Here is a 26480-nt window from a genome sequence, read left to right on the forward strand (position 1 = left end):
TGCAGCTTCTGAGTGCTGAACATTTTGCATTTTAGGTTCTTTTCTTCTAGCTGATACTTCACTGAGTATGACAGTGTTTACATGGCCACAGACAATGCCATAAGAATACATACTGCAACTAAAAAACCAAAATTTCCTACAGATTGTTATTTCTAAATCAGTGATGATGGACAGAAAAAGGGAACAATTTTGTAGTTTATTTCAAGGGTTTCCAACATAGACTAAGTGAACACAGACATTACATACCAATTTAAATCATCAGAGCTCTGTTGAAGCTACCTGAGCTATTCTGATCTACCATAGCTAAGGAGTGTAGGTACTCAGTGAAGAAAAAACACCCTACTCTTAAGTAACCTCATTGATATGATACCATGACACCATCAACATTGAAGTTCATACATGTACAGCTCTGGTAGCTACAGGGGGAGGAGGAAAGGAGGCAGGCAAGCAGTTAAAACAAGCACTTAATGGCTTCAAGTTGTTTGGGGTGTAACTGCTCAAAACGAGCTCTAGAAAGTTGGAGTTGCTCATGATCCTATGCCTCATTCTTCAGGGACTGCCACTTAGAGCTCAGCATCTTCCTAAGGAGCACAATTTACATACCTCAGATCTAGAATTAGCTTCTGATTCACTGCAATAGTGGGCCCAGTGCATAGTGTAAAGGACACTTTTGCTACTGCAAGGACCAGAGTGCACGAGTTTTTCATACGTTGGTTGAGTAGCACTTTAAGGATTTGCAAGGAAGAGACATTTGAATAGTGACAGCTCAGCAGCGTGGGTCCCCAGACACACAGTTGAATTGGGAGACTGAAGTTCTTCATAGTATGGGGGACACTGTCAGCTGGAGAAGGACCAGGAGAAAACAGAAAGGTACTCAATTTGAAGGTTGGGTTTTGGTCAAAGTAGGCTCACTTTCCTCTCATTGTTCACTAGACAACTAATCAAAAGGCTACCTTTCTAGAGCCATCTTTATTTAAAGAGTTTATTTTCAAAGACAGATGTTTAAAAAAATTTTAAAAAAGCATGGGAACTTTTTGTATCTATGTATCAGACAACCTGACAGAGGGTGGTGTTGAGAAGATTATCTATAATCTGAAAAAGCTTGCAGCTAACTTTTAAAAATTATAATTAAGAATATCATGGGGCAGGATAATTAACTACTGTTGTGTATTCCTGGTGTGCAAAAAGTACAATCAAACTTAATATTAACTCCAAATAACATTGTGTGCCTAACTGAGTTGACCAAGGTACACATAAAATCCATGGATAGACATAAGCATTCCCAGTGATCAAATCAACTTTTATATAACCACCCTGCAAAGTGGGATGTGAATTTTCCACCTCTGCCCCATTTCTGACAACTACACTGGGTGCCTAAGGCTACTTAGATCAAACTCATCACTTAGGCTCATAAATTTGCATGGGAAGAGTCTGTTCACAAGTGGATTTAATTCAAACATTCTTTTCTGTTGTTTTGTTTGTTTGTTTCCATTTGTTTGTCATGTGTTGAGCTCAGTTCTCCTTTTAAATTAAGAGGTTATTAATCTGAATCACACAAACTAAAATGCAGTAGCTCCGGACTAGACTGCAGTCCTAGTTGGACTTTAGTGTACATTTCTCTTGTGTCTAAGTCAATGGAATAAAAGTATGTAGAAAGCCCTCACAATTACAAAAACGTTGACATTGCTAATGTTTTCTTATGCACTTGAATGCAAGAAGGAAAGAGTCAATCATCTGCTAGTATGGCACCAAAAATGTTATCCGTTCAGTTTATTTAAAATGTCAGAAAATGGAGATTTTGTCAAAACTTGTGGTTTCCTCATCCTCTACAGTACAAAGAAAGGGTAAAAATGGATAAAATACTCTAATTTCACTGAATACATGTATGGTTTTATGTTGCTTCTTAGTCAGGTTTTTACAGTCCCATTTAAAATAGCAGATGGCAGGTTAATGTTGCGTTTAGGTATTTAGCTTCAGGTGTGTTTGACCTATATAATCATAATCAGATGCTCTGAAGGATCTTCTCGAAGAACCCAGTTCCTTCTGTTACCCAAGCAGAAAAGCTAGCTGTTAACTTAGAACACTAAACAAGATCTGTTGTGATGTCCTTAAGTCCTTCTTTTCTTAGTACTGCATAGATTCAATTTGTCTGTTGACAAATGAAGCATGTCTACATTTTTTGCAAATCTTTAGGTCTTTTCCAGCCCTTATAAATCTCTGCAGAGGGAACAGTCTTGCATAACTTGTATTCCAACTGACGTTTACCCTGATTGGGTATTAGACTTGTCAATGAATTGTTAATGAATTGTTAATAAATTGCATATGCTGTACAGTATTGAAACAGTCTTAACATGACTAGGAACTTATTCAACTGCAGTTAGATATTACAATCTGAATGCCCAAGTATTTTTAATCTATGTACACAAGCCAAATAATCTCCAAAATTCAACTAAGGTTCCCCCATCCCTCAGTACTCCTCCTGAGTATTCACTGCTCTCTCTCACAAGGGACAGTGCTCAGGTCCTGTATTGGGTATGCATGTACAGTTTTTTGAAAGCGTGTTTGAACTCAACCTTCTGTATGTTCAGGCTTATATTCCAGGCTCAAGGCATTGGGACCAGCAGTCATATATCCACTTTAGCATACTTCTGTGATCAAGCTAATAACACTGATCCTTTAGAAAGTGGTAGGAGTGCTGCCTTATTGGGGACTAAGCTTTGATTAGAAAATCTAGGACAAAACCAGTTTCATTCATCTCTTCCATTTCTATCTGCTTGGTTTCAATGGCAGTTGATATACTAAAATTAGATAAATAGATTAGCATAACATTTTTTAAGGAAACATATTCAACACTTTACTTTGGCTTGTGTAAAAGTTCATTTCCCCAGATATTCTGAATAGCACATACTGTGGTCAGATTTTCCCTGGGAATATCTTATTTTGCATGATTTCCATTATAAGTGTTAAACTCTATTGGCAATGAAAGGATAGAAAACAAACCTGGCATAGGACAAAAGTCACATAACTTCATACTCTTGAACATCCCTGTTGGATATCTCTCATAGCCCTTTTTGATGTCTTCTTTCTTTGCTCTACTTTAACAAACAAGAAATCTTCATGATTGTTCTTTTTTTCTGCTGTATGAGAATCTAAAGGAGGTAGTGCTGTGAAACAAGTGTGGATTCAGGGATACAGTCTTCTCTCTATTGCAACTCAGTGCAGAAAAGATCACAGAACCACAAAACTACAGAATCATTGAGGTCAGAAGGGAACTTTGAAGACCACCTAGTACACCCCCAACCTGCTCAAGGAAGGACAACCTGAGCAGGTTGCCCAGGAACATATTTTAGTTTTTGACAGCTTGAAGAATGGTAACCCCACAACCTCATTGGGCAATCTGATCCAGTGTTTGACCTCCTCTAAGGTTAAATGAAAACTCTTGTGTTTCACTTTGAGACCATTACCTCTTGTCACTAGGCACCACTGAAAAGAGTCTGGCTCCATCTTTACTCACTCTCACCAGACCCCCCTGAAGCCTTCTTTTCTCCAGGCTGAACAGTCCCAGCTCTCTCATTCTTTCCTAGCATGACAGATGCTTCAGTCCCTTAGTCACCTTCATGGACCACTGAACTCACTCCAATATGTCCATGCTTCCACTGTACTAGGATACCCAGAGCTAGATCAGCAGTCCAGATGTGTTTCACAACTGCTGAGCAGAGAAGGAGCACCTCCTGGCAATGCTGCTCCTAAAGTAGCCCAGGAGGCTGCTACACGTTTTTCCTGGAAGCACGTATTGTTTGTTCGTGGTCCACTTTGTGTCCACCAGAACATCTTTTTGCAGTCTTTCTCAGCAAAACTGCTGCCCAGCTGGCTGGTGCCCAGACTGTATTATTGCATGCTCATACTATTCATACTGGTCCCAAAAGCAGGCAGTGTCCATTACCTGTTTGCTGTCTGCTTATTGAGATGCACTTTCTCAACTGCTTCCTGAACTTTCAGACTTTTCAGTATTCATGCTCAAAAAACTATGACTCTGATGACTCCTAGGGTGTCCCTGGGAAGATGTTTGTGCAGTACATTAATTTAAGTTATAAAAGGTTTCAGTGTTTTATGTATACCTGCAACTGACTGCCACTTCATCCAAAGTTCTTGTATTAGCACACTCTTTTGAAACTATCAAATCTTTGCAAAGATTTTTAGACTGAAATGGTGTGACTTACTGTTTTGAAATGTGATTGAGAGCTTTGAGTTAAACAGGAAAATATCCCCTGTTGTTTAAAATATTTTTTCTCTTCAGCTATCCTTTTCTGCAATTGGCCAATTTCACTATGTAATGCAAAGTAGACTTGCAAAGGGTTAAGCAAGTTCAAGCCTAACAAATCTGTTAGAGTTGCTTTTCGTTCTCTAAAAGGTTACAAAGATATAAATTCAACATATGTATGTGTGCTTCTGACGCAGCATTCATATTTTGATAAGCATATTTGTATTAATTCAAGGTCATACATGCTTCAGTGTTGGCAACATGTATAGCACTTTGCAGATTCCTCTCCCCACTCCAACCCCCCCTGTGTTGTAATACATGCACTTTGTAATACCACAAAGGGGAATTACTGACTTGGTGCTAGCAATTCCTTTCAGAGAATTGCACTGTCTTGTGTGCCACAGTGGAAAATACATCAAGATAATTCCCTCATCACTGCCTACTCACCCACCCGCTCCCTGTAGTCTGAGATGAACTGTCTAGTCACATATTCTAATGCTGCTTCTGGTAAAATGTTTGATTATTTTTTTCCCCCTCTCAGAGAAAAGCTTTTCTAGAGCCTATATTTATTCTGACATTTCTTTTTTTGGTGCATGCACATCACCTGTGAGAAGTTCTTTGTATATTGTCATTACTGATATTGTGAGAAATTCCAGAAGGGAAGAGTATTTAAAGGGGATTTGTGTGTGAGGGATTTTGTAGGGGTCTTTTTTTCACAAGTTCCTAGTTGCTTTCTACTTAGTTCAGCATCATAATGATTTAAGAGAAATGTACTTACGTATAGAAACGTACTTATATTGTGGATAGGAACCAAGAAAAAAACTAACCAATGAATGAAAATCTTTTGTTCTTAATGACAGAATATAATGGAAACCTAATCTCCTACTGCATATTATCATCAGGCAAATTAGTTACACATATAATAAGGTTTTGCTGTATAAATTATAAATGAAATAAACAATTCTGTCACCATGGTGTGCAATGAATACACCACATGTTATATGTAAATATATTAGTCATTTGCCTTTTGTTTATGTGACACAGGAATCCATTTTCTTCATTGTGTAGTTCTTATTCCCTGTGGGTTCTTACTAAAGTCATCTCAAACCTTCCTGTACAAGCTTTTTAAAGCAGAATTACTTTCCTTTTTTTTTTTCTTTTCATTTTTCGGCCCAGTTTTAATAATGGCTGCTTTTGTGCCAGTTTCATTTAGTGCTTCAAACTGTAATTTTATCTGAGAGAGGAAGAAATAAGGAAAGCAGAAAAGGTCTACATGATATATCAGTACAATACAAAAAATATATTGAAACCATTTTTTTATTTTAAAGTTTTTTCCTCAAAAATTAAAATATGTCCCATAAAACAACTATGTATATTTTTTCCCTTACCAAAGCTTTCCTTCTTTAATGAGATACTCTGTTTTTAAGGAATGCATAGTTCAGTCTTTCTTTTCAAGGGGTGACATTTTTATTTTCCAGGCATTACAGTATATGCAAGAATAATGTAAATTTGGGCTTTTTCACTGGCCACCGCACAGCAGCCTGAAAGCCCTTTAAAACCAACACAAGACACAGATATTCTCAGTGAATGATGGCTTTAACATACACATTCCAATCAATAATCCAGAATTTTATATTTAATCACATTCAGTTCACACTCATCAAGGATTATCTTTTGTGCTCCCATAGGTTTTCCTGTCCTCCACAGGGAGACAGAGTTGAATTGAATATACCTCATTATATTTGGGATGGCTGTGGACCCTAATGGAAGAGGCAACACTTAGCACATAAGCAGACTAAACTTTCATGATTGAGATGAATTAAAAAGGATATTTGTCACTGCTATCTTCGTTTCTTACACAGCGTTAGCCAACACTTTCTGCAGGGTGAATGATTGTACCTCGACATTGTTTACAAGGCCAATTATATCTTTATTTTGAGAGCTATTCCGAAGGCTATTAGAAGATTTTTTTTTCAATTTTTTGTATTTTTATAAGGAGCAGAGGCAAGTAAGGATGCTGCTTTGCAGCTTACTTGCAGCTGTATCTCTGGGGAGGGCTTTTTTCTTTTTCTTAAACTGGAGCAGACAGTGGTTAGCAATGGAATACAAAAAAGCAATTCTACTGCCTCATAAGCCACAAAGTGGACTATGGAATTAACGTATGAGATGTTATTTCTAATTTATTTATCAGCTCTCTCTCTGTAGTACAAGTACTCTCGAAAGCACTTACGTATTTGAAGTCTCATAGAGAGACACCAGATAATGGGAAATGGTTTGCTGTGAGAAGTGATCTACTTGAGTGCATAGAAGAAGCCTCTTTCTATCAAATATTTCACCGGTAATGTTTTACTGTTTCTCCTAGATGGCATGCCATAGAGTGTAATAAATTTCAGTTTTGTTTATATTCTGTGTCTGTATTTGCACTTTGGTGATTATATTTGAATTCATGAAAGATCCTTGTTTTTTTAAAAAAACTTTAGCATAAGCTTCTCATTAATCCTATCCTGTTTGTCTGTTATTAATAGGCCACTGTACAATGTATTCTGCTGCAAAACTCCACCAGGCATGACTAATTCAGATAATTAATTTGCTAGAACATTAACACCATCAAATGAGCCTGCTAAACCGGTAAATTTAAAGTAAATTAAACTTAATTTGCAGGTTATTGCAATTAAGTCTGCCTTGTCTTTCTGAGGGATTTCAACATCCTCAGTATTTAAGAGGCAATCATAATGCATGCAAGTGGGCGGGCTTTTTCACTAATTAACACGAGTCTAATCTGCTTTTCAATTAGGGTGGATGTTTATAATGTGCTGGTGACAGTGTTGCAATTCAGTACAGCATAACAGGAGTGCATGGCATAATTATAGCTGAAAAGAAAAGCTCATGCAGGGCCTGTTTAGGGGTTAATGAGACATTGGCAGCTTCCAGCTGAGGAGATTGAGCCAGTTTAGTGCAGCTTCAAGAGGAAACCACCCATAGGGGTTTCCTTTGAAGTGTCAAAAGGTCCCCTTGTTCTGGGTGGCTTATGTTTCATTTGTCTGAGTGGCATATCAAAAATTGATGAGCTGCCAGCAGCAGTCCTCATGACATTAATTCACCAATTGTGTTTCTAATAGTTTTATCTTTAAATACATTTGGATGATGATAATACTAGGAAAAATCAAGGTTCTGAAAACAATGAGAAGGTTTGTGCAGTTCCAAGAAGTGTATACAGACTACATAAATGCATCAGCTGCAAATGTTAATGATGCAGATGACCTACACTACTCATTACGAGCAGGAAGAAGACAAAGATGTATTGTACATCCATCCTCTGAACAGCGCTAGAGCTGTGACGGAGATGTGACATTTATTGTTAGTTAGGTTCTTGAAAAGCATAAAATGGGTCAAATTCGTCCCTGAAGTAACTTCACTGCCTTCAGAGCAGCTATGCCAGCAATGGATTTGGTCTCTTATAGCAATAGAAAAGGAAAGAAAGTAAAAAGGAGAGCTATAAGAAAGTAAAAAGGAAAGCTAAAAAGGAGAGTCGGCATCTCTAATACAGATAGTGGTTTCATCAGACCACTTAGGCTATGAAGGTCCCAGTCTGTGCACTGTGGTCCCATAATGAGGTACCAGTGGTTCTCAAACTTTTGTAGAAAAATGAATGTTCCTGTTCAAAGCAGAGGCAATGGTGATATCAGGGAATGTTAATTACAGGGACAGGTAAAAGCTGCTACTGTACAGGAGTTGGACTTGACGATCCTAATGGGTCCTTTCCTACTCAGTGTATTCTATGATTCTATGATTTAAATACATTTAAAATCCTAAAACAAAGAAGAGGCCATCAGTGTAAATCTGGCTAGCTACACCAGCCATAGAATTCCTGATTTACAGGTTTTTCCTACAGAACTACAGTCACAGCATGCATATTAGAGAGGGTGCTTTAGTTGCTGCATGAGAGTTAATTTTCAATATATAGTGTGAGCCAAGTACTATGCTGTTTTCCTTTCTAAGCCTGGGAGCTGTACAATGTAGGACTTGGCTTTTTTCATGTGTTAAACAGCAAAAAGCCCCATCCTGCTCTTACCATTTCCAGAAGTATTACTTGAACTCATTGTAACTTTCTGAAAGTTTTGCATGGAGATTGATGCTCACAAGGAATATTCAGTCCATCTCACTGGAATTTATTAGACCTGCATCCACCCTATTTAATTTCAGGCTATGTGAGATAGCCAGGTTGGAAGCACAGTTGCCCCATACTCCCACAGAGCAGATGTCATTCAATTCACACACACACAAAAATTGTTATCTGAAATCTCTGCCTCTCTTGCCCATTTAAAAAAAAAAAGTTTAGGCTGATTTGGCATCTAACTTAAGTACTTGCATTTAATCAGGCAGAATAAAGGTCGTTATCTGTGCACCATTCTTTATAAAAGTTAGATGATCTCTTTTTGGGATGTCTTCTGCTTGCGAAAGACCAAGACTTACAGATGTTATGTAAATGTCTTACGGTGCAAATGTTTCTGTCTTATGCTGAAATAAAATAACTGAAAAAATATGGATTATATTATTCGGACAGTATTGGAAACCAAAACATAGCATGGTATTCAGTTTAAAGTTATTAGTTACTAGTATTTTACCAGCTGTAATAACAAAAAGATTATTTGCCAAGTAGCTATGGTACATAAATAAGTATAGCTTCATATACTTGCATTCAGGAGTAAGGTTAATTTTTATTCATTTGTCCAGACATCAAGGGATTTTCAACCATTTGTAAACAGAGGTCATAAGAAATATGAGCGTAAAACCAAAAAGAAGGCACACAAGCTAAATCAGTTGTTGAAGACAGATAATTCCATTGAGATTAACTGACAAAGACCATACCAAAAGTGTATGATCTTTTTTTCTTCTCTTATCAGAGATATGAAAAACTGGAACGTCACAATTCTGTAGAATATATGGTCTATAATACCTGTGGTCTACAGATTACTCAGCTCTGAAAAAGAAGGAACTACCCTTAGAAACACCACACTATCTGCCACTTCTACTGAGGTCAGTACACTTAGAAACACAATGTCCCTTCAGAATCTTTAAAGGCCAAGTTAGTGACTTCACTGGGTGCAGTTTTGATACAAGCACACTCTCAGTGGACATTACTGCAATAGCTGCCAGTTAACTGACACTGGTGAAATCTTCAACCTCCTTTTAACAGCATACTAATGGAATTTAAGGGGCTATTAGGTAACCCAAGTTTTAAATAGTGTATGGGGTATAATGTAGCACATTCATAGAAGAAGAGGTTCATTAGGAAGATTAAAGAAGGCTTTCCTCTCCCAGATTTCTACCTGCCTCTTCTCTGGGATCATAGCAACATAGTGGTGCCAGGTCTAGTGTTGATTTTCAGTCTGTTCTCTGTGGGAGTCTTCAGCACTCCTGTTTTATAATCTAGGCAAAGGAGTAGAAACTCTGAGAAAATTCTTTTTTGTACAGGTCTGTAGTATTAGTTCAAAACATGATGGGTCATTATTTTTTAGCTGGCTGAGTTTTTCAGAGAGTTTGGCTCTTGAAAAAGATCAGTTGTACAAGGATTAACACTTTAAAATTACCGCTGTGGAAGACAGGATAAATGGTCTTGTTACACTTGATGTGAATATATGCACTTGATGTGCATATATTAACCAACTTACTTTACACTAGCTGGTTTCAAAAGTTTATTAGCTCTTCCACTTGCTTTTGGGGTATGGAGAAGTTTGATCAAGCTTTGATATGAACATACAATTACTAAGAAGCAATATATAAAAAACCAAACACTATTATTTGTTAGGTGTAATAAATGTGCTTGAAAGTAGCAGCATACATAAAACTGCAGTGCAATATATCAGTTCTGCAATGTCTTGGACCTTCAGAGATGATACTGTTGTGCATGAATTCCTTTCATGTAGTGAGGTAACATAAAATTGAAGGATTATCTGAAGTTAAAGATGATTGATAGAAGCCTAAAGTGGCCCTAAAGGAGAATTTGCAGGCAAGAGTGCTCCTCTTTGACTTCCACAGTTGATTTAGTCTGAATGAGGAAGGGAGTGACCAGGATAAAACTAAATAATAAGAAAAATGAAGTTGATAAACTGGTGGGCAGTCAGAGGATGGGGGCAATGGCCATGGTCGGATATTCACAGTTTTTCATGCGGGTTTAATCCAAAGTCTCAGTGGACACCTTTATAGCAGAGGATTTATATAAATATTTCAATAAATTCACTAAAAGGGAAAATTAATTTATTAGAATGGGTCTTTCTTCATGGTACCATGGTGTTCATAAAGAATAACAAAGATCTGATTAAATGCTGGAGTATATTGTTGTGAAACTAAGGAGCATTCTAGTAAAGTTACAGCCATAATAGAATATTGGCTGTAGCTGGGCAGGAAAACAAATGATTATGCCTTTGAAAATGCAAGATGAACCTTCACAGAGCTTTGTGGTTATGCGCTGATATGGAGAGAAAACAGTTCTGCAAGTAGATCCATGGTTTCTGCTCTCTTTCCCCTATAACTGGTTTTTAAGGTGCTATAGAAAGTGTAATATTACATGATTTAATGGGTGAATATCTTCACAAACATGTGGTGAAAGAAGCTCCATCAAAATATATCTGATGGTCTATATATTGTTTCAGTCAATTTTTTTAATCTAAATATCAGTGCTTTGTAGGGTGAAATTATAATTATACAAACCTTAAGTACTAAAGATATACATAGATATAGAGAAATGACTGAGATTGTTCTCTTAACACATTGAAATAATATTTGAAGAGAAGAAATGAAGAGTAACTATAAATATCTTGGTGTCATATGTGCCAGGAAGGGAAAGCATTAGTAAGAAGAGTAAAAGTGTATTTCACTCCAGTAAAATCCAGTAGCTGGCCCAGAGTTCTTTGAAAATGCTTTTACTGGAAACACCATCTAGAGTTTTTGTGGATGGCGTTTATTACATTCTTAAAACTACACAGCTCCACAACTGCTGAGAGGCAAGCTGCTGAGGCTAACAGCTACAAATGTAATTTATGAAACACATGGCATTGTAATTTGACCAAGAGTTTAATTCAGAACCAAAATTTGAGATCACAGTTACTGTAAAAATTAAAGAACAACCTCATGCAGCAAGTAGAGATGTATCTATCCAATAAGTTAAGGAAATATGGGGAAATCAAAATGCATCACTGGTTTCTTGCTCAGCGGGAATTGTTAAAGACCACTTAGCATTGTTAAGGGAGAAATGTGTTGTTTTCACAGCAAGAGTTATTACTGGTTTTCACTCTGAAATTAGTTTTAGATTACTTATATTTTTGTTTTCCTATAATCAGTTTCCAGCCTTCTGCCCAAGGAGATGTGTTTTATCCTACATCTGAAAGAGCAACACGGAAAAAAAAGGAAAAAAACCTAAACCAAACTAAACCAAACCAAAACAAATAACCCCCCCCTAAATATTATTCTGATTTTAAAGAGACCTGAATAATTAATTAATATATTAATTTAAGGTTATTAGATCCTAAATTTGTGTATGCTGTTTATTATTCATTTTATTGTAGAGATACATTGATGCAGCTGAATCGGTTGGAAGTTTGTGACATAGAAAATTCATTGTATTCTATATCATGTATATGGAGGATATGCTGCTACTAATTCGTGGTCTAAGTGTGATTTGAATGAAATTAGCTCAGCCTAGAACTTCAGACATGCCTTTTTATACTTTACTTCTTTATAATGTATGCTTTCACAGATTCACTTAAATTTCATGAGTTTTCTCAAAAGCAGAGCTAAAGAAATTCCAAAAAGTAATAAAAATATCAAAACCATTTCTACTGACAGCTAATAGGCACAGAAGAGGAAACATCAAAACTCAAGAACAGAAGACTCATCTAGATCTTGGTCCATTTTTTATATCCAAAGGAAGACCACACATATGAGAATTCTTAAAACTAGTTAATTAGGCTAAAAGTCATGTATAGTCTTGAGGTTGTGTGACTGAGAATTATGTACTAATATGTACATATGCAACATGGCATTCTAAAAACCAACATAGGATCCTAAACTTGCTGTTTATGCTAATAAATCAGTACGAAATAGGAAATAGAGCTTGACACACCAAAACTTAGACCCTCTGACTCATCATTGCACTTTCTCGTTTTTAAAGTTTTCTAGAGAACAAGGTTTTCACTATGAAGCTCTGTGAACCTCTGCTGGTCTTTCTAATCTTCTTTCTTCCATCATTGCTCAGAGTAAAGTCCATTAAAACCCTTGTGTTTTTTCCACATTTTATGTCTAGTAGACCTCACAGACTGAGCAGTCTTCCATCTGTGTTTCTTAAGACACCCTATCTAGAAAGTATTTAAAGAGTGTGCCTGCTGGGTTATATTTTACAGGAGATGTAAGTGGAAATAAAAGAAGCAAATGCTATTTATCCACTAACCCAGTTTTTACAGTTGCTAGAGTATGGAATAATTGCAAGGCTGCCTTAAAAGTTAAACTTCTCTATGCTTAGCGTATCTGTTTCTGTCTCCATTGGCAAACTTAGATCTGGCTGTTTTATTGATGCAAAAATATATAAGCTCAATCATCTCCAGTAGTTTAGGAATCAATATATGGATTCATTAAAGGTAAAGGAGGAGTAACAAATGGCAATATGAACTAGGCAGGTAAGAGTTCCTGATTGCCTCAGCAGTTATCAAAGAATTGACTAGTAAAAAATGAGGAAGACATCTACCCTGCAGATCCAAATCAGCTCAGTTCATTTTTTAGAATGAGTTATTCCTCGTGTATTTCATGTAATTTGAAAGAGATTAACTGTGTAACTCCTGCGACTGAAGAAGCTTGAGTTGATAATACTGATAATACTAAGCACTATCAATGAAACCTTCTCCTGAGGTTATATAGCATTTTTATAGCATAATAATTTCAGAAATAATCCCCTGTTCTCACAGAAAGACTAGGTGGTATGCACCAGATTGATTTATCTTACCCTGATTTCATAGACACAATACAAACCATTATAAATGTAAGAGCCTGATACAATCATTAAATTATTTGATAATTCTCACTTAACTTTTTCACTATTATTGTTATTTGTATTCCAGCCCTGCTTAGTTCACAGTCGGAATAAAAACCAGTTGTGCCAGTTAGTGTACAGGGTTATAATATGCAAAGCCTCTTCCTCCTCCCCATCCACTGAATTTGAAGGGTGCTATTGTAGCCCAGTTTAAGGTGGTTAAAATACTGTCAGTTATTTCAACAGGTGCCAGATTCCCTTCTAATATCAAGAGTTTATAAAGCATCTAGACCCAGACATGGATATAGGCAGGCCCAAGATATCTAAGTGCAAAACTGTGATTGCAATCCCCTTCCAGCATACATTAACTGCTGTTTACACTAGAAGTGTCCTATATGCACTGAGCTCTGAGTATATGCTCAAGTTGTTATGTTAAAACATACCTCTCAACTAGAAATGTCTAGAAAGGGACATTATCCCTGTTAAAGATGTGACAAATCCAGGAGGAACACTTCATCCTTTTAAGGGAGAGTGGTGCCATTGCTTTAAAGGAATGTTCGAAAACTTCCCTCTTTGTGGTTGCTGTTTATTATTCTTTCTGAGAGTCAGGGAAAAGGAGATGGCAAGATAGAAGAGCATCAAGAGCTGTAATCACCACCACAGCACATCTTCACCTGGTATGGGTCCACTTCTGACTTTTATGTGTGTGGGAGCCTCAAGTTCCCAATAAGCTGTAAGGCACAAAGACAGAGAGGTTGTCAGTTCATTCTCATTTATTCCAAGTACTATCTGTGTTAGTGTTGATACCTCCAAAGAACTAATTTTGTCATTGTAAGAGGAAGACTGTAGATGACCTAATGCATATTCTTAAATTGTAGTTATTTTTACTCAAAATTATATAAATCAGTCCTTCCCAAATCTTCGTTCGTGAAGCCTAGCCATGATGTGACTATATAAATCAGGAAAAAAACCATCATGACAACAGAACTATATGTTAGATACAAAAGCACCACCATCACTTTCCATGTAAATTAAACCACCTCAGAGTTATAACTTTTTTATACAAAGTTAACAGTGTATCAGGGAAATGTCCAGATAATCTGATTAACTGGCTTTCAATTTCCTATACCAATACCTTTCACCACAAACACTTTTTTTTTTAACTTACTTTTAATTTTTTAAATATTTATTAAGAGATATTTCTTTTTTTTCAAGAAAAGGAGATAAAATATTACTCTTCAGGAAAGAGAGAATTTGGCAGTAAGGAGCAACTACAGGATAGGTGTTTGTGTACAAATCACATTCATGCAGCTTTTTTCTTGCAGATAACTGATGAGGAATGATATTCTTGTTGAATAAGAATGTGCACAGATTCAAGCCCTCAGTTACCTGATTAAGCTAATTGTAGGCTGAAGAGGGGAATTTTGTAATTCTCCCATTGGAGTTCTGTATGAAACAATTTGCTTAAAAAGCAATTGATGTCGTCTGGAAAACTTTGAAAAATGTTCTAGTTAAAAACACTTTGTCTGGGTGTCATGTATCTTTTGGGTTTTCTTCTATCATTTTTATCATTAGGGACATGACAATATTACTGTTGCATGAGAGTATACTTACTTCTTAAGAATTCATCTGCCTTTCACCCTAAATTATTTTCATCGTAGTAATTCCCATAGCAATCACCTGTGATGTAACAAGTAGAAGATTTGACTTTTAGAGGAAAGATTGAAGATGGCATATGCTAATGCATAAAATTAAACAAATTTCTTTCTGTTAGCATATCGGGAAGGTGATGTAAAGAGTCACTTGGGTTAACAACACAAGTTCAGTGCCCTGCGTTATTTATTCTTCCAGAAGTGAAGCATTTCTTCTTTGTACAATGAGTATAATAATATATTTTCTCACACAAAATTTGTTGAGGGAATAAGTCGTTAAATACTGAGGTAAATTTCTTTACTATGTTTGATAATGCTGACTATGCAAGGTATAATCAGAACTATTTGTGAAAATTAAAACAACCCTGTGCAAGTCACAAGGTGGTCTCTCAATATGGAGTATTTAGAAATATATGAGAATGTATCATACAAGTATTCTGCAGCCTCATTAACCTCAGCATCTGTATTTTGAATATAAAATACCTGCACATTTTATGTAGATTTATGGGATATTAAAGAGGCCATTTATTGAAACCTGAAGTGAAGCAGTAAAATTAAAAACATGACCATTCTTTACTCCTCGTAATTGACAGGTTTTTCAAGTGGTGATGAGGCAAGCTGCAGTTATAGTTCCTTCACTACTGACTACAAATGAACTCTGGGGTGACTATTTGCCTTTGACACCTCAAGTAATCACTTTTCAACAGAATGAATTTGTGTCTGAGTGTCTTTGCATAAGGATGCTCATGTGCTGCGTGGGCTTGGAATGAAATTCAGCTAAAACAGTAAGCTTTCAGTTTGGTCCTACATTCTGTGGATTATTTCATGCTTTATTTGAGCTAGTTGTTATCCTGATCTTTTATGAGTTATATGTTCTTATCCAGATACAGTTAGACTCAGGTACCCTTAAGGTGAATTCCAAGACCTTCTTTAGTTGCAGTGAGAACTAAAATATACATATATGAATATAGATAATGTACATAGGTAAAGTATATAGATAAAAGAGAAATCCAGTGATGTTTGTACCCTCCTGTGTGCTAATGTAATATGAAGTGTGTGCACAGGCTATAATATCTAAAAATATCTCTTGGAATTTGTAATGATTATTGGCTTAGGAACTAATTCATTCTGTTGATACTAATTGCCTCTTTGAAATTACATATGAATGTATCCCAGACCAGGCTTTTAAATGAAAAATGTATCCTGCAAAATACAGTCTAACTATGCAGACATCTTAATACAATGCACAATATTATAGATTTTAATTTTGAACACATTTTCTCCATATAAGGACTTTTTAATGATATATGAGTCATTTATCCCTCCCCATTCCCTAAAGCTAAGAGAGAGATAGACAAAAAGTAATAGGTCTCTTTTGCATGATCAGCTGTCAGTTTTCTTTCACATCTTTAACATTTGTTGCCACTACTTGACTTGCTCAGTCTTTTACATTTAGAGGAGAAGAGTGAAATATGTAGATAAACTCGCAGATTTAAATAAAATTTTAGCCTGGAAAGGAAGAGGCATCTAGTCCAGTCTCTTACTCAAAGCAGAACTATTGATCAGGTGCTCTGGTTGTAGTGAACTATTATGTATTTGTCCTAGAATATTTAGGAGTTTGGTTTTGGTTTTGAATGCCAAAATGGCCCACTAAAATCTTCCAAAACTCATGAGATCAATGGGCCATGATTTCATTCAAACCCTTCTGGATTTAAGGATTGATTAAAAAAACACCTTTCTCTAAATATATTTTAAAGATCACCTCCCTATGTAGTTTTTTTCTTTTGATTTCATTAGCCAACAAAACCCAATTTTTTTTGTACTTAGCACTGTACAGTTAAAACCATTGAAATCTCCTATTTCAAGTGCAGAAAAACCAACCTGTTCAGCCACTTTGCAAGCAAACTGGAAAATTTGCACAAATATTGGAAAGCTATAGATTAAACTGAGACAAAAATGGGACTAAAATAATCCAAAAAATAATTTCAGTAAGAGTGGAATCAAAACAAACCATTTTTTTAATCAAAGTCCATTTTCAAAAATAGAAGGTATCCATAGAACTCTCTCATCAGTCAAGCTATTTTACTAATATCAGCCTTCATCAGCAGAGAAGGTTAGTTCTGCTATTCAGTTATGATCTAGCAGTTACAGTAATTTTGTTTGCTTCTGACAAGTAGGATAAATGAAGAAAGAAAAAGATCAGATGCATTGCATCAGGAAATAGAGCTTTCAGTTTGTATTTTAAGGCTGCAAGGCAGTTGGGTAATTACAGGTATATGGGGCTGGAGACTGGCCATAGCAGCTCTTGTTCTGAAGTATGGCACTCTTGGTGAAGGGACTGGAGCACAGGCCCTATGAAGAGCAGCTGAGGGAGCTGGGGCTGTTTAGCCTGGAGAAGAGGAGGCTCAGGAGAGACCTCATCACTCTCCACAACTTCCTGAAAGGAGGTCATATCAAGGTGAGAGATCTCTTCTCCCAGGCAACCAGCAGTAGGACAAGAGGACACGATCTTAAGCTGTGCCAGGGGAGGTTTAGGTTAGACATTAGAAAGATATTCTTTACAGAGAGAGTGATCAGACATTGGAATGGGCTGCCCAGGAAGGTGGTGGAGTCACCATCCCTGGAGGTATTTAAGAAGAGACTGGATGAGACACTTAATGCCATAGTCTAGTTGACAGGGTGGTGTTGGGTCATGGGTTGGACTTGATGATCTCAGAGGTCTTTTCCAACTAGGTTGATTCTGTGATTCTGTGACTGAACTTTTTTCATCATGTTGACTGCTTTACAGACTGGATATCCAACACACTCTATTTATTTCAGCCATCTCCAGCCCTGTTATTAAAAACAATTTTTAGGCTGCATTGGCAGAATTTTTCATATGCACTAACCTTTTGAAAATTCTCTTTACTAATAAATATTCATTGCTATATACATTCTAATAAATAGTCATTGCTGTAGGGGAGTAGTCAGACTTGGTCCTCAAAGTTTCAAGTTCCTTTTGCTTCAAATGTTCCTGCAATCAGGGCTCTTATCTTTCTCTCTTCTTCTTGCCCTTCCTATTCTCCTTGAGCCATGAACCCAGTAGCATGTTCCTGACCTTTTCTCCCCTTTGCTTCCTCAGTGCTTCATTGTGACCATATGCCTCTCCCAGAACCCTCAAAAGCTTATTGCTGCTGCTTCCAAGACAGCCCTGATATGTCCCCACCTGTGGCTCACTGGATCCTGTGATCACCATAACTTCTAGCTCTCTGAGCTCCTCTCCTCCTGCCTGACTAATGAGTATGTCTGCACTGCTGAATAAGAACAGACTAGGTACTGATCTTTGGGTCACATTGGGACACAGTGATTTCAGATTGGCTATGTTCTTAACCCTGAGGACTAAGAGACTGGGAGAAAACTAAAACTAAGCAGTGGCAGGGGTCCTGGTCTTGAGGTTGCCCATGTGCCCTCCCTCTTCTCTTTAACAGCACAGATGCAACTCCTGTATTCCAGTGTCTACATCTGACATGCAGGTTCCACATCACACAAGGTCCCAGACAAGGAGGTGTATTGGAGACCACAGTGGCTCCTCCTGCAGCAACTGAGGCATAGAGGGCAAGGAGAAGGAGAGGAGTGTATGCCTCAATATTACCCTGACATATGGTCAGGGCTCAGCACAAATGAACACCAGCTGGGAGCTGGAGAGCACTCAGGGCATGGTGATGTCAGATCCACATGCCAGTCTGAATCAGTGATACGTCTCAGTCTACATACCCATAAACACATGCATGCACTGGGGGAGATGGGGTGTGCATACATATTTTTATATAAAAACATATATATACATAACAGGTTACCTTGGTTGGCCACAAGCATCTAGAGAGATAAACAGCAAAATGTCAACAGACTACACTCAAGTTCTCTCATCTGAAAGTTATTATGTTTTCACAAAGCATGAATTTGCAGGTAATATTCGTGCAGTATATATTCCCAAAGGTGACCTAGATGCATTCAGGTCCCTCAGACAGGTTACCCTTTGTGGATGCTAATTGGTCCTTTTAAAAAAACATGGAACTGTTCTAAACTTTTATCTTTATGCAATTTAACCCAATTGCAACACTTTAATAAGTTCCTGATCAATGCAAAGTTTCTAGAAAGCAAGTTTTCAGTAGGGGTTTTTTGCAGGGTGTTGGTTAAATAAAATAAAATTAATAAAAATATATTAAGATTGCCTTTGAAAACTCAAGATAAACTGGGGGAAACAAAGACAAGAAACAGGTTGGATGAAAATTACATTCCTGCTATAGAGAAAACTTGCAGAATAAGGGAAATCTTATATCTAATTAAGAAACAGACAAATTTTTTTTCACTGAAACCTTACAACCAAAATGCATTTCAACTGAGACCAGAAAATTGCTATATCTGTACATAAAAGAAGCAGAACAATTTAAAACTGAAACACAATAATTACAAATTCTGAATGTCTTCCATAACTCTGTTATGAAGAAGGCTTCATATCTGCTAAAAACCCTTGAGTAGTAATATCTGTTAGCTTTTCTTGCTGTTAGCAAATTCTGTTTTAATGGTTTAAATAAATATTACATAAATTACAGAGGCATTTTTCTGCCTTCGATATTCATAATTTGAAATTAACACAGGCTGTAAAAAATTATTTTATACATGAATGTTTAGAAGGTAAAAATGTGTGGACTCAGAAAGCTGCAGAATTTGAAGCACTCATCTGATAACTGGGGACTTAATTCCTCAATGAATTAAAACCTGTGCCCAGCTTAATGTCTGTTGCTTGTTCCACTGTCCCCAGCTGGTATGGCCACATGTTTAAATTCATGAATTTATGGGGGAACCAGAGCCCAGGAGGCATGTCAAACATGAGCCCCGTTCTTGTATTGGATAAACTGGGCAGCAAAAGCCTTCCAAGTGTTTTCATGAATCTCTACAGCATGTGTCTGTTTTCTGAACACTTATGTTTAAAGCAACAAACATCAAAATCCAAGCTAAAGGAAAGAGTGAGGAATGTGTGGCATGTGTTTATATTAGCCAGAACTCGACTACTGCAACACAATGCACAGATTTTTTTGTAGGCCAAATAAATATGTCCTCAGGCATATAATCTGTCCACTTAATAATTCAGTTACTGTACATATGGAGTCCCATTTTCTGTAACGAATTGGAACAAGTTTCTGTTAAAATGAATACTCTTTTCCAGCCCTTCAAATTAGCACACTGACTCTGCAGTCTCTATTCTGGAAACATCTCCACTCACAAAACTAGGAATTGGGACTGAGAAGTACCCACCATATACTGTTTAAGAGATTTTAACAGGTGGGCTAGGGGAGTGGTATTTTAAGGTAACCATCTATCTCAAATAGACAAAACCTCATTCAAAGAAGGACTGGAGGTCAAATATATGGTCCAAAAATCCCAAATGCCAACTGGCTTTCCAGATTCCTTACTTTTTTACTGACTATTTTTCCTGTCTTCAGGAGTCCCTCTTCTGACTACTACCATGCTATTTAAAATGAAAAATCACATTTCATCTCATGTATGACCCAAATCAGGAGCCAGATAACTAAATCCAGTGGCCATGTCCAGAGTATGTACACAGGAGACCTGAACAATCATAGAATCACAGAACATCCCAGTTTCTAAGGGACCTAGAAAGATAATCTGGTCCAAATTTTCACGGGAAAGGGAGCCTAGATGATGTTGTCTAGCAACCTATCCCATTACATCTTGAAAACCTCCGGCGATGAAGACTCCATCACATCCCTGCAGAGATTATTCCAGTGACTGACTGGTCTCACTGTAAACGTTTCTTTCTTATGTGAAGATGAAACCTTTACTGGTGCAAGTTGTATCCACCGCTACTTATCTTCTCCATGTGGCTCCTTGTGAAGAGACACCGTCCTCTTTGTAACCATCCTTTAAGTACTGGTGTACTGTGATTAAGTTCCTCCCAGAGCCTTCTCTTTTTCTTTTCCATGGAGAAAAGATGGATCCTTTCTCTCTCTCTCTCTCTCTCTCTCTCTCTCTCAACTTTTCTTATAACTGACAGATTATAATGCTAGTGAAGGAAGCTAATTCAGAGATTGGCAGTTCCCAGAACTGCCAAAACATATTTGAACTCACAGCTTTTCTTTCTCTGATTATGTCCTGTATCCTCCCCTCCCAGTTATCTTGTCTTGGAATTTACCATCTGACTCAGGGCTGCATCAATCACTTCTATGACATTTCCAGATCTTAAGGAAAGATATTTGGAAAAGGAGGAGGAAATGGTGGCCTGCCTAACCAGAGAGACTGGAGGTTTGAGCAGCGCTGATGCTGCAGTCCAGAGGAGAGGGCAATTTTTGGACATATATTGTAGCCTGGCAGGAGTGGTTTTCTAGGCATTTGGAGCAATGAATGGAAACCCCATCAAAGTGAGCAATATCTGGAGATCAGGACTTTGCTTTCTGAGTAACTGTCATAGTAATAATGTTGTCATAGGGAGATCATTGTTTTTACCTCTCACTCGTCTTTTGACTGAGCTTTCAATTAAAGTGTTCCTGAAGTGAGCTTGGAGGTAAATTAAATGTGACCAGTAGGTTTTCTGAGTCATCAGAGACCATCTGAATTGTTCACATCCTAAGGAAATGGCAGGGCTTCTGCTCAGCAAAACAGGAAAAAGGATCAAGTCACACACCTCAACCAAACTGATGGTATCTCTGACAGATAAGCAGGCAAAGATAATATTCTTACATACATTGAATTCCCATGTTGGATCAATTCACCTGAGTAGAAAAGTTAGGCATTGCTGTTCAGGTACTTTTTACACTGAAGTACTTAAGATTTGCTTATGGAACGTTAGCAGTATTTCTGATCCAGTTCCAAAACTTGGCAATCCCTGGGTAGTTTTGCCTGAGCTCTGGCAAGTCAGCACATGGAAGAGCACCTAGGAGGTGGATTAAACCAGCAAGAATCAAAGTTCTGAGGCAGCAAGAGGAAGTTCCTCAAGCAAGAGGAAGTGGCTGTTGAAACCTTGTCAACATTACATAGAATCATAGAATCAGCTGGGTTGGAAGGAACCTCCGAGATCATCAAGTCCAACCCTTTGAACCATTCATAGCTTGCTCATATTTAGTTTGTATGCAATTGTACTACTATTGTAGTATTGACTGAACTTTTGCGTGAGACAAATTAATGCAGGTGCTTTAAACATTTCACATTTTTTCTAAGTCATCAGAATTATGGAAATATTCACATGTTGAAGATAAAACACAAAACCTAAGGGTCAAACCTTTGATCTTATTTCCACAGACATGTTTGAGTCTATTAGAAGTGTACCCTCTCACCTAGTGCGGATCTGCTGCAGATCTGTAAAAGGCATCACTCTGTGGGAAAACTTCCTATTTTTATGTCTGAGATGTGTGGGATTGGTCACAGCATGAGTTCAGATTATCTCAAATCTCCTGTTACAATCTGGGTCTTTTAGTCTTTTACACTTTCTTCTATTCTTGTTGTGTGATCCTTTCTTGCTCCCACTGCAGTGTCCTGTGGACTTCTACTAAAAGTCTGCTCCCTCATTCCAGATTGGGACAATTCTGTGTTTCCTGCTCTTTTGTCTACATATGTTTAATTAAAATTCAAAAAATATTCAATAGATCTTAAAATTATCCTTTATTATTTCTACTGGCTGCGCAAGTGATTGAACATTACGGTACATTACAAACACATGGGGAAAGAGGTTTGAGACCCTTTAGAGGGCACTTTGCTTTTTATTCTGCCTGCAAGGTACACCTGTGCATCTTTGGTTAGAAGTGTTAAAAAGAAAAAGCAGATGAAAGCAACAGACTTTTTTGTCAAGCTGTGACAGAAATCAAATGCAAATAGAGCTCAGTTCAAGACTGTTTGTTAAGTGTCACGTCAGTGAGTATTAAATGCAGCACATGTCGTTTTACAATGAGCATACTGTATATGAATTTTATTGATTTTTTTCAAAGAGGATACATTGAATAATGCGCTCTTCCTTACCAGTGCCAGTTTACAAGTACTTGTGTATGCACATTCGTTAGGCTCCTAAATGCTGCTGCCTTACTTAGCACATCTTGTTTTGTGGAGGCTGGGATTCAAGCTGTAGAAAGACCTACACAAATGATTCTCTCCCTCTGAGAAAAGTGGGACAGAGTAATTTAGACTTCCCAGCATGAAGCTGTCAATGAGCAGCTTCTCAAAATGATTCACAATTAGTGCACCAGACTTACACTAGGAACAGGTTCTCAACTGATTTCCTTTCCACAAAGGAGTGAGTCTGGGGCTTCCTTTTGCTATTAGCAATGTTACAGATGTATAAAAAAAATTGTCAGAGCTGGTTAACTCTGCTGCGCGTATGTCTGAAATCTTTGTACTATACTACGTATAGTACAAATCTGATTTCTCCATATTCATTCAAACTACGTATTTTTCCAATTAATACTTAGCAAAACCAGTGTTAGCATTAAATTACATGTGAAAGGTAACAACAGCAGTGTCAGACTCATCTCCACTAGGACAGAGACACTAATGATTCAGCAATGGGGACACCGCTCCATGGGAGATGCTATGTATGTCCAGTGCATTCATCTATGTGCAGGTGCATCAGTATTTGAGCTGGGTTTGCTTTTGTGTGTGCACTGCCTTTCCATTGCTTGGTGTGAGAGCTCTGATTCTGCAGCCATCTCCTTACAGCACTCAAATCATCAAAGTGCTTAGAAAAGTATGTTAAAATCTGTGGCAGGTAGACAACTTGACAATATTATACATATTGGACCATAATGGTTAGGCTTAGATGTTTAACTGCCAGGCTAAAGCATGTTAAAATTGGCCATATAGCTGTCATTTAATGCATTTACTGGTGATTTTAAGTGTCTTACCTGCAGGCTCAGTGGAGGCTGCAATATTCACAGCACATTTGTAGTTCAGGCTCTTGTCTCCTGACATGCTTCACCTGCAGGGGCACAGTGTTGTTACACATGAGCCAAAACAGAGGCCAGGAATTTGGATAATACTCTGAAATGTTGGCTAACAAAAGGCTCATGCTGAGAAAACTCTTACTCACATGTATTATTACTCAATGCACTCCAAAGGTCTAGATTTCTGCTGGCAATTTGCCACTTCTGCCCTCGTCCCACACACAGATATGGCTTCCTCTTAATCCATTTAATTACTGTTTATGATCTTAAAGAACGGAGGCAGAAATAGTTTTATACACAGTTTTTCTACATCCATGTAATCTTAAAGTTGTCAAGCTTTACATAGCTTTCTTTTAAGAAAAAGTAGCTTACTTAAGCATTATCTAGTGATATCTAAATGAACAAGATTTGTTGGTATTCTCAAAGCAAAAATAGTGCTAGGTTAACCAAACTGTGGTCTGAAAAAGATGCAGAAGTTAGAGATTTAACTCCTGGAGTCACGTGATGGTGTCAAGTTATCTATTTATCCATTCACTATACATCCCTCCCATCTATATTTTAGAGAAAATTGATAAATCATCAGACAGCAGTTCCTTCCGCCTTGTAGATATTTTCTCCGTTCCAAAAAAGAAGGCGAAGAGCATTTCCTTCTATAATATAATAGAAAACATATGGTGTGGCAGCCATTTAAAGGTCACTATTTCTGTGAGCTAGGAAGTAACAGGCTGCATAACCCATAACTTTTGTATGAAAAAGATTTAAAAAAAAAAAAAAATAAAAAAATGTTAACCCTGTGAAAGTTGTTTCCATTTAAGTGAGTTCTGAGTAAACATATGTTAATTAAACTTACTGTGCTGTTTCTTACCGGCACTTTTATTGGGGTTTTAACTATAATTTTTAAATAGTTATTTGATTGGGAGGAAACAAATTAAATGATAATGTCTAGGATGCTGACCCAACAAAAAGTTTTTTGGGTATGAAAATGTCATGGTTTGAGCTCCCCAAAAATCCAATTTCCAAGCTTCCCCACAATTTGCTTCAGTGTGAGAGGGTTTTCAGACATAACACAATTGCTAGCACAGGGAAATTATAGTAAAATTTATTACTAACGCAATAAATACTATAGAAACTAAAAAGCAAATAAATACACGGTATTAATACAATCTCTACCACCCCTGAGGCTCTCCCACATCAAACCAGAAGAAGAAAAACCATCAGGGCGATAGCTAAAGTGTCTCTCTCATTGGGGTATCAAGGAAGGGGTCTTTTGCACCCCCAGCAGCTCCTTGGCCTCTGCTGAGGTCTCCTCCTGGACTGCAAGGGAACACTTGCTGCACCAGGTCTTCATCACGAGCTACAGGAAGTCAGCTTTTGAGTCCTTTCACCCTAGTTCATGAAGGTTCCTCCCAGGGAGTAAGATGTTCACTCTTCCTCTCCAGGTTGCAGGGTTTCTGGGTTTTGCTCAGTCTTTTATTATACCCCAAATAGTTTCCAACAAAAGTCCTTACCCAGAAAAAGTCTGCTTGGTTTGGCTTCTCTCTGTTTCACCTGCAGCTTCAGCTCGACTTCCACATGTCAGAGGAGGCATTCCTCCCCCACATTCCTCTTTTGGTTTTCGGCTGCCCCCGCCCAAATCACCTCCGAGCCCCTCGGCCTGCCTCTGCGTCGCTCAGTCTCAACTCAGGGTCTCCTCCTCCCCTGCCGATGGTGGGGGGGGGAGTGGAAAGTGGCAGTGAGACTGCTTCAAGTCTTTCTCTCATCCTCTGCCTGGAATTCTTCCAGCTCTGCACGATCTCCACTGCTTCTGCAGCTCCCGGGCCACCCGTCGGCCCATCTATGGCTCGGCTCCGATGCCCTGCCTGCCTGCTGGGGGAAGGGGGCTGGCTCCAACCCCCGGCTGGCCTCTCAAGCCCTGTGCCACTGCCTCTTCAGGGCAGTGGGGTGAAACAGCAAAGAAACCACCCCGGCCCTGGCCAAACCAAGGCCGTGGAGGCCCAGGGGCCCCCTGGGTTCAGGGGCCCCTGGCCACCCCTTGTGGCTCCGATTCACTCTCTCTCACTGCCAACAACTTCCTTCCGGCTGTTGTAAATCCTAATTTCACAGGGGCGAAACACAGCTCTGATTGGCCCCTGATCAGAAACTCACCTGGGAACAATCACTTCCAGCCCCCCCCGGGGGGGAGGGGGGGGGGGGGCAGCTGAAAGCACGACAGAAAAACATTAACCAACTCTATTTACTCAAATAAGATCAGTGTCTCGTATAAAGCCATTTTTTCTTCCTCCTCCTCTTCTCTACCGATACTCCTGTCAGAGGATTTTTTTCATCCCTTCATCATTATCTCTGTCTTTTGCAGTCATACCTCTTCACTGTTTCTGTTTACATTTTCTCCAAAACCATTTTTTCCCAATTTGCCTCCTTTAGGCATTTCTATTATTTTGCTTCTTTTTCACCTCTTCTGTAATTTTCTTCCAGAGCCTTCTTTACTCATCCCAAAGTTTAATTCTTGCAATCTCAAATCTTCTTTGCACTGTTTACCTTACCTCCTCTTGTAGTTCTTCCCTATAGACCAAGCTCATTCTTATATGTTCTTAGTAATGTGGCCTGACCACAAAGAAAAG

General features: G+C 38.0%; 1 long non-coding RNA gene across 1 annotated transcript; it reads right to left on the bottom strand.

Annotated features, from left to right (window-relative positions):
• Window positions 1-13860: 13860 nt before the first annotated feature.
• LOC113987959 lies at window positions 13861-25869 on the bottom strand. The gene is made up of 4 exons (XR_003540731.2): window positions 25371-25869; window positions 23824-23897; window positions 14898-14963; window positions 13861-14014 (listed from the first exon to the last, which is right to left on the bottom strand). It is a non-coding gene; the product is annotated as an uncharacterized LOC113987959 (long non-coding RNA).
• Window positions 25870-26480: the final 611 nt, after the last annotated feature.

The sequence above is a fragment of the Pipra filicauda genome, unplaced genomic scaffold, assembly GCF_003945595.2.
Source record: "Pipra filicauda isolate LSUMZ 115617 unplaced genomic scaffold, ASM394559v2 scaffold97_size2427393_pilon, whole genome shotgun sequence".
Classification (NCBI taxonomy): domain Eukaryota; kingdom Metazoa; phylum Chordata; class Aves; order Passeriformes; family Pipridae; genus Pipra; species Pipra filicauda.